This window comes from Dermacentor variabilis, chromosome 8, assembly GCF_050947875.1.
Source record: "Dermacentor variabilis isolate Ectoservices chromosome 8, ASM5094787v1, whole genome shotgun sequence".
Classification (NCBI taxonomy): domain Eukaryota; kingdom Metazoa; phylum Arthropoda; class Arachnida; order Ixodida; family Ixodidae; genus Dermacentor; species Dermacentor variabilis.
The window spans coordinates 29,195,344-29,205,335 of record NC_134575.1 but is presented as its reverse complement, the minus strand read 5'-3'; the positions used below and the strand labels follow the sequence as shown (position 1 = coordinate 29,205,335).

The 9,992-nt window shown below is 42.1% G+C and overlaps 1 long non-coding RNA gene across 1 annotated transcript; it reads left to right on the top strand.

The window, feature by feature from the left end:
- Positions 1 to 584: 584 nt before the first annotated feature.
- On the top strand, positions 585 to 6,554 carry LOC142590982 (uncharacterized). The gene is made up of 2 exons (XR_012830298.1): positions 585 to 914; positions 6,049 to 6,554. It is a non-coding gene; the product is annotated as an uncharacterized LOC142590982 (long non-coding RNA).
- Positions 6,555 to 9,992: the final 3,438 nt, after the last annotated feature.

Sequence of the window (9,992 nt, the reverse complement as noted above, 5' to 3'; positions counted from 1 at the left end):
GGTTGCTCAGTGGCTATGGTGTTGGGCTGCTGAGCACGAGGTCGCGGGATCGAATCCCGGCCACGGCGGCCGCATTTCGATGGTGGCGAAATGCGAAAACACCCGTGTGCTTAGATTTAGGTGCACGTTAAAGAACCCCAGGTGGTCAAAATTTCCGGAGTCCTCCACTACGGCGTGCCTCATAATCAGAAAGTGGTTTCGGCACGTAAAACCCCAAATATTATTAATCTAATGTGACAACTGCATTTGCTGTTTAATGTTCTCCATTTACTGTGTATTCAGCTTGGCTGCCGTCCTCTCTTCAGAGGATGCCGCTGTGATAGCTCTTTCGTATAGCACATGCCTCTAGGCCCTTGTGTTTCAAGGGCTCTGGCGAGGCAGCAGTGCTCCAAGTAATTTTACCATCCTATATGTTTTCTATTTTGCATCATTCTTCCACGATGGATTTTAATGTTCATAGTATTCGTGATTAGTCATCGCCATAATTTTATAGCACGTAGATTTTACGCACTTTACAGCGACAATTTTTAGGCCAGTTTACAGTCAAGGTACATCTTCCATAATACATCGTCAACATTACCACTTGTCGTGGCGCTCTTTGGCCAAACCTGGCCCTTGCGCCATAAAACACCACACATCATCATCATCAGCTTGGCTGCCAGAAAATGCTTGAATTTCTTTGAGTATCCAAGTGACGAAATATTCCACTGACGGCCGTGTGTGAAACACGCAAGATGACAAAACTGATAGCAAAATGATGAGATATTTCTTTTATAGCGTTTGGACGCGACTTTTGGTGAGGATGTCGATCGACCTTGGGTCTGGTGACAGCACACCCGACATCGCCAAAGTGCAGCCTATCAGTTGAGTGCCCCCGAATGGACCATCAACATCGGAAACTGAAGCAGAGCCAGGTAGGGGCAATTTTTACTTTGGAACAGAATACTGACAGGTGCCTCTTTATTTAAGAACTAAATAACATATTTACAAACCAATCCTTGATCTTTGTGCAGCCTACATAGAATTGTTTTTTGTTGTTATACAGACCTTCAGAAAGCAGTTCTTCTGAACCCTTTTTGCATGCACAAATAAATAAAGAGGAGTGCACTTTCTGAAGAAATTGATGCACTGATATGTGCGTTCGACACAATGAGATGCAAAGTAACCAACAACTTTAAAGCGGTAAAAAAAAACAGGTTTGAAAGATGTTCTAACATCATAACCCGCCTTGGCATACGGATCTAAATATAACAGCAACAGAGGTGCATGCAGAGAAGTGTTTGTAAATGTTTGCAAGATATGTACATTGTCTAAGAAATTGTTTTTATTTACTTGGAGATTCTTGGTGTCATGGCAGTGCAGTAAAAGCTCAAGATGATGCCCCTGCTCCTAATAAAGCACCTTTAGATTTTAAAATTAAATTATGGGCTTTTATATTCCAAAGTCACAACCTGAAGTTTTGGGAACCTGGCCTTCTTTAATGTACACCTGAATCTAAGTGCATAAGCGTTATTGCATTTTACCCTCATTGGAGGGCAGCTGCCATGGCCTAGATTGAAGCTGGGACCAGCATGACTGAGCAGCATGGCATCATAGTAAGTGGGCTATAACATCAGGTCAAAATGAGAAATACTGCTTAGAACTACCAACTTCTTGGCTCACAAGCACTTTCACTAAGTTAAAGGAGTATGGAGTACTGACAGCGACCCTTTATGTACCAATTTCTTTTTAACCTGACTCCATTATTAAAGTGCGAAGCTTCAATTAGTCAAAACCAGCCTAAATTACAGAACCAGCTCAAAACATGCACCATGTATAGCTGGATTTGGACATGAAAATGGAGTCAATTCATGTCGCCGGAAATGGAGGTGGCAGTCACACTATTTCATGCATTTTGCCTAAAACATAGTCAGCAATAATTAATCAATTTCTAAAATATTCTTTTCAAAAAGTTTCTTTTTCAAGCATGACAGGAGGAGCCAAATGGTGTTCAGGTGCACGAGCGGTTAGTTGCACGGCACTTCTTGCATGTGTTCACTGGCTTCTTTCAAGCTTGAAAGAAAAATTTGTTGCACCTATTGAGCAGTAGAAAGCTGGATTGGGAATTTTTCAGGATGCTCTACAATTTTCGCACTGACACTTTTGCTTTGAATATAATATTTGAGCAGTTAAGTAATCGTTATTAACTAATTACCTAATTAGGAAAAATGCGAGAATTGGTTTCACTTCCTTAAAACGATGGAAAACGACATTACCTTGGTGCTGTCCAGCTACGTGGCACTTGTACATATTTAAAGCTTGCACATGTCATACAGACCACCTGGTAATTACAAGGCATATATAGAAGTGGCTAAGTTGTGTGAGCCAGCCATGTGTAGCGAATCATGAGAAACAGCCATGTTTCTTTGACTTAAGGGCATGATAAGATTTACATGCTCGACACCTTGTATCAGTGTGTTCTAGGCCTGTTCGTAGTTTAGCTGCTACATAAAAATATTTCTCCACGTGTAAGCTTATAAGCATCTTTCAAGTATATTGCCTCGTGTGTCCAAAAGAAACCATCCACGCGCTTCCTTCATTATGTCTTCATCTGTTGCTGTGCTAAATTTTTAACATGCAACTGCACAAATTTTCATCTAGTTTTCATATTTCCTCGTTGTTTGGTGGCTTTATTTCTGAACAAATTGTTTTCGTTAAATCCTGTTGCACACAGCAGTACACAGCATTTCTGCCTAAAGTGGGAATTGTTTTTTTTTTCAGATTGACAAATACACCTTGCCTGGGCAATGTAAGGCATTCTACATAACACGGCCCTGCAATAATGTTTTATATTGCATTCCAGCATCATGCAGAACTGTTTACTTACCAGATTAGAATATGTATAAGTGTTGGAAGTAACAGAACTGGAAGAAGCCAGCAGATAATGAGCCTACAGGAACCTACAGGAATGAGCCTACAGGAATGAGCCTACAGCCTACAGGAACATGTTTTAAGTTTTTTATATGAAGTATAGAAATGATAAATTCTAGGTAAGTGAAAGTGGATTAAAAGATATCCACCTGTGGGTGGGGAATGGACCCATAACCTTCACATTACGCATGTGATATACTAACCACTGTGGTACTACGGCCGTGTTCGAGCTTCAACAATCTGAGGGGCCATAGTGGACGGTTGAATGCTGCCTCGATGGCACAGTGGTTAGTGCATCGCATGCCTAATGCAAAGGCTGTAGGTTCGTTCTCCCCCCATGCCTGGTTGTTTTTTTTTACCATTTCTACATTTAAATAGAAAATTACAAATAAGTTTCCACATGCCTTTCCTGGCATCTTCCAGCTGTGATTCAGAAAAATTTTGACCCTCAGTATCCTTTCTTCTCGTTTGGATGAACAGGAGCTTCATTTTAAAAATAATGAATTCACCTTGTTCAGCATCTCAATGTGGTCTCAAATCTTATCATAGCATGTGTATTACTAAGTGAAGTTTTTGTTAATATGACATAGCATGGGACCTAATTAGTAGCCTTTGTGTACAGATATATGACCAGTCTACTAAATAGGAGGATATTAAGAAGCACTTCTAACATGGTCTGAGCATGTGTTTAAAAAAACTAATCTAGCATGATTTCAGGCATAACTGTTGCCCCTGAACATTATTTGGATCATCTGCATTGGCATTGTTTTTAGAGAGCACCAATACTGCTTTGATAGAAAAAGCCTCGTGGAACATGAAGCATCGCTTCTTGCTGAGTCAAGGAAATATCTGCATATCTGAGGTGCATGTGTCATATGCTCGAATGCTGTTTAAAGGCTGCTAATAAGAAAATTACTTCACTTGCCTTCCAGAGATTGCTTCAGTAGTCTATGCTACTCGATCATAAACAATTTACCAGAGTGAACATTCATCACAGTTGGCTTTGCAATGTTTATGCAAAATACCACAATTGCCTACAAGACGTGACTGCACTAAAACTTGGAAATAATAACCAGTAAGATTTCTGGGACTAGCAAAACTTAGTTGATTACTCCAGAACAAAATGCGAGGCACTTCGGTTTTTTCTGCCATAAAGTTTCTTGCAGTAATTACTAGAGGGAACTCTGGCGCTGCAGTCGTACCACCATGGGAATGATGGGAAGCACATGAATTTGTCTGATATTCGTGCTTGTGAATTCAGACGTTCTTGTGGCTTCGTATATTATACGCTATATAAACCTTATTCTCGTAAATTTCAGCGCAGTCTATACTCTTCGAAGTGCAGAAGACGGCGCCAACACGCACAATTGCTATTAATTGCAACGATTGAGCTTGTCCAGGTAGCCAAATCGAAGGGCGCCAAGCGTCTCAAGGCACTGGTATGCCCGCGATAAGTTCATCAGGGCGTTGCACTCGCTTGTCGTTACATGCTCCGTGGCTTAATGGTTTCAATATCAGACTTCTGTTCTAGAGTTCCTGTGTTTGAATCCTGTCCTCGGACGATTTTAATGTTTATTTATTTATTACACAGTATATTGTTGAAACTGACTAGTTTACAAAGTCACAAAGCCGTTTGAAGCCAAACAGACGAAGTTTAGGCAAATCCATGTACTTCCCATAATTTCCATGCTGGTACAGCCGTTCTTGTTTGATCTCCTGTGGACACTAACGTCAGAGTTCCCTCTAGTAATTATTGTATGAGACTGATTTCTGCGCCTCGCTCGTGCAGAAGCGGCACCACACCTGCTGCGTAAACATGCACTACCTTTCGGCCAAGTGCAGGGAATGCTGTGAACTCGCCCTGTACAAAGCCTGCACTAAGTAAAACAAATCACAACGTGCAGTTGCTGCCACGTTGAACTGGTGGAATGAGTAGTGAAATGCAGCACCTCCTGAACTAGTTCAGAAAGTGCAGGTTAATCAAGTGGAGATTATATAGTAACAGAAGTTGAGTGATTCTGCATTACATTCACGAAATATACTTCATGATACTCTTCCATTTATTTCCTCAGTTATTAAGAATTCCTTTTGCATTGTTGGACAAAACTACAGAATGCCAACATATTTTCTAGCATTCACTGGTAGCAAAGATGTCGAAACTTGTTCTAGTGTCTGGATTGCCGCTTTAGCCGTTAACCCCCAAGTTAATTCTGGAAAAATGTACCAAATTTTTTACGTACTCAATTTTTCGGTGTCATTCTCATTCTAAACATATATTAATTCATTGGTCTCTGGTTAGAAATAACACAAAAAGAGCTGCTCTTGAGGGCAGCTTTCCCTCAATGCCGACTGTAACTCATCTTTGACATAAGAGCAGCATAACATCGGGCAGAAAGAGTGCAACTCGTCATTGGCGATATTGGTACTAACTCCAGTCACTAGTACAGCTTGAGATCAGTGGTTAAAGGTTGCGACTTTGTTGCTGCCGAATTTTAATTCTGCAGCTGTTACATTTGGATGTAGCATGTGTATGTACGTGTGCATGCATTAAAATGACTTCACGCTAGAGCAAAGCAACTGTAGTGCAGAGAGGCATTAGTCATCTTTATATATTTGCTTTGTAAAGATGCACTAAGTTTATCTTTTGCAGTATAGACTTGGCGTTCATTGGCCAAAGATGCCCTTGTGCTACTAAAACCTATCAATTAATTCGCTTTTTGCAGTAGCAGGTGCTTATTCCTTTTTCAGGATCGGTCTGTGAGTTTTAATTTGTTTTTCTTGAACTGTGCAATTCCCACTCACAGGACTGCATGCCATGTGAGGTGTTCCTTTTTCAATCAATAATGTTGAGGTTGTGTTTGTGAAACTCGGTTTCTTGCCTCAAACGAGCTTGTACAAACTGACCAAACCGATAATTCTACCTGCTTATATATTAAATGTGTTGCGGTTATGAACCCTCATAATGAATGACACATAGTATAAAAAATTTGATCTAATAAAACAATTTAATGAAATTTTTCATGTTTTTCGCGTTCGTGTTCACTTCTCTACTCTCGTGTCCTGTCTGCATGCCTCACCTCTTTTTTGTGCATATTAAATATCGTATAAACTTAACCATGCTTTTTTACCACAATGCAGGGGGAAAAGGTTCCGGTAACACCATGCATTCAGTATGGTGGCCCAGACGTGTATGCAAGCAACCTCCTTCACGTGGACCAAGAACTACTCTGCAGCGTCTCACAGACTTCCATGCGAAGCCCTCAACATTCTCGTCTCAGTGGAATGGCTGCTCATCTATCTGCGTGTCCATCACCAAGACGGCCAGTTGTAAAGCTCCTGTACCCGTTTAAGAAAGCTTAATGATTTTTTTATTTAGTTTTCACGGTTGGCCGTAGAATCTTAACATTTTTTGTGTTTCTAACGTTTTTACCTGGCACAAAGTGGTGCAATAACATTAAACCAGTGTAATGTATTTAAGTGATGCTCACTCTAATGCCTATCTGGTTTTGTTTGTGTTTAAGAAATTTGAATGTCTGATGAGGTAACAGCATTTAAATTTGTCATCGTGGCTCGTTTCAATGAGCTGCTAGGAAATAAGATGCAAAACTTATCACACGCCAGTTGTAGCATTTTTGTTTTCATGACTAAAGTATACACGTTTCAAAAGATGGAAAGTGGGGAAAAACGCCTCAAGAACATAATCATCCTAGGATTGCCATGTCCTTACAACTATGCAATGACTAATGCCTCGTACATCTTGGGAGCACATTGGTCGCAATGCCTACAGGTATACTTGATAAGAGAATAGCTTGCACTCAGATTTGCCATGCAGTTGATGGCTGATAGCTTTTGTTTGTCGTCTTCATGTTACTACTATGTATTCAATAGTCATGATGTGCTGCGGTTTTTTGCAGTCACCTATATGTGTGTGTGTGTGTGCGTGTGCGTGTGTGTGTGTGTGTGTGTGTGTGTGTGTGTTCGTAGTTTCAATAAAAATTTAGCTGAGAGTTAGTGCTCATCCTGTCTGCTTCTAGCCTGTGTCCATGTCACTTCGCGCTACAATCCAAGATCATGTTACTGTACCAACTCGCCCAACTTTCTATCCTTGTGTTAAAGACACACTCAGACTTGTTCTTACTTATGTGACCAGTTATTTTTGTGCTTTATAATAAGATGCAGTGCTTTTCGAATGAAAACATGTGATAGTTCGTAGTGAGGTTATTTAAAAAAACTGTTCTGCTTAAAATTTAATTGAACAAGCCTGTGCCATTATTCGGTGCTTATGTCTTTATATTGGTACGGTTTTACTCATCTTCCTTATTACTTTTAAAATGTGCAAACATTATTATGTAACCATTTCTCTTGAATGAAATTAATACTTCTGACATTTCGCCACAAATTTTACAATGATTTTGTTCAATTAGGTAACCTTAGACTAGCTTATTGTTATTCTGGTATCTTAACTTATAATGCCTGTGGAATATTCAATGCAAGCACATGGTGAAAAATAAACTAAGTTATTGGGTATAAGCAGGTCACTCAGTAAATGGAGCATACATATATTTCAGGAAATAGTGCTTGCTTATATATTGAACAGCATGCACAGCTACACGTGCTGTTTTGTTCGTAAATGCTGAAACATTCGACGTGGAAGCACTTTGTTCTTTGGCTTTCAGTGCTACCTTTAAGTCATATGTGTGAAAGTACTAGTAGAAGCATCCCGTGGATATAAATGACAACTTTGATGAATAGAGGTATAAAATGTGTGCTTAAAACGGCAAAAAACTGATTGACAGGCAAACGTATGCTTCTGTAGTACTGCACTTGTTACCGTCGCCAATGCATGCATTGCTTGCGCTCTATTGCATTCAGTATGAGCTGCAACAACGAGCTGTGGTGTCTTTCCCTCCTGGTCGAGCTGGTGTTGCGAAAATTTTTGACCAAGAAAAGTGGAGGTTTTTTTATTTCTGAAATGCATGTAACTATGCTTTTGGCTGTGTGCTGTTTCCACGGGGTTATAAGTACTGGTGCACCAAGGTGTGGGAGATCCTGTGTCCTTAGTGCAGCGCGCATTGTTATTGCGCTCTGCATCCTGCCGGCAGTGTACTGTCACTGCAGAGGTAGATTACGAAAAGCATGGCGTGTGTGCCTTGCTGCAATGGCGAAACCTTAAATTGTTTGCCTGAAAGGGTCGCACGTTATGCTACCACATGACGGACCAGAAGCGCAATATGACGACGCCTCACAGATTCTGGCTCATACTGAACAAGGTAGTACCATAGCTAAGGATAGGCAGCATTCACAACAGCTAGTCTGCCCATTAACTACATGGCTGTAGTGAACGCTAAAATACTTGCAGGGATAACACCCTTTTGGAAGGGTGTTGTCCATGCTACGCCCATATTGAAAGGATGGTGTCTGTGTTACACCCCATTTAGAAAGGGTGTTGTTTTTTTTACACCCATGGGCGAGGTGACGTCATATTAACACCCCTTCTTTAGTGGGGTGTTAATTTGCGCCCTTTGCTTGGGGTTTATCAATACACCCAAAAAGGGTGTCACCCATGCGACAAGTCATTTACACCCTTAAGGGTGTTAAAATTTTTAGAGTAGTCGTCGAAAGCAGACGGCAAGCACGGCCGTTGCATGACGCAGGAGCGGAGCACTTCGAATATACGAGACATGTTGTCTTCGTACCATTATTAATTACAACGAAGGCGCGAAATAAAAATTAGAGGACGCTTAAGCTTCGCCTTCAAGAGTGGAACGCGACAGCGTTCCCGTCGACCCGCCAAGGGGTGTAAGACAATGGGCTACGGCGCAGCGACTACGCGCCCCGCATCGGACGCGGTGAGCGTCGAGCAACGCCGCGTTCGGCGCGGCAACAAAATGTGCGCCTGAGCAAGCGACGCACGCCTGAGCCTTAGAAACAGCTCGTTTCTAAGGCAACACCGCATTCACTAGAGGCGCTTTTGTACCGCTTTGAAGCATCGAACTCATGGCTGAGGGGTAGTGTCTCCGTCTCACACTCCGGAGGCCCTGGTTCGATTCCCACCGAGCCCATCTTGCAAGTTGTTTTTTATTCATGAAGTGCCTGCTGGGATTTATCGCTCACGGCCAACGCCGACGACACCGGCTTTTCTGCGACACGAGCTGCTTAACGCTGTCGCGTTAAAACGACGGACGAAGGAAGACGACACGGGACCACCACGTAGGCGCCCATCAGAACGTGCTCAGTTCCTACCATTGCAACCCGGTGGGTACAAGTGAAGCACGTAAGGGTAACGGCGCAAACAGACGACCACAAGAAGCGAGACACGTACACACAAGTGTTGTACGTCTGTTAGCGTGTACGTCTTGTGGTCGTCTGTTTGCGCCGTTGCCCACATGTTTCAAGATGAACAAACTCGCCCAAAAAGAAGCATTGCTGAGGTATACAAGTGACGGCTGCGTGTAAGCGATGCCAATCGTTCACGGATTTATCCACAAACTTAATAGTGTCTTGTATATAATAGTAGTGTATAATGTAGTAATTAATGAAGGGAAAATTACTTCTCTCCACATTGCGGGTTTCCGCAGACATATTACGTCGGAGCCTTAGTAAGCGAGAAATTGGGGTAAATGGAGGACACGATTAGAGAGACCCCCCGGACATTCAAGTACTTAGCCGATGACGAAAGCGCTCATTTAAATTCAGTCACTACTACTGAACCACTTCTTTACAGAAACATCGTTGTATTGCATTATAACCGGAAATAAAATGCTATTTGTCCAGTTCTATTTGATCTTTAGAGAGAGAACTTCATTGAGGTTACCCTTGACAACGACGCCAGCGGTCGAAAGGTTGCGTTTGCGCTCGACTCTGTGCCGCGCGCGCTTTCGCGTTTCAGTAGTTTCGTTATCGCGTATAGTGCTGCGCTGGTTTTTCTCGCTTGCGAAACTCCCACAAAGTGTAAGTAGCAGATATTTCCACGCACATGTGAAGTCGCGGGATGTCCGAACGGTCCACGCCACTTGAACAAAAGCAGTTGCAGCGGCGAATCCACCGCTCTGCCCTGGCTCGGTAGAAAGAAAGAAAGAAAG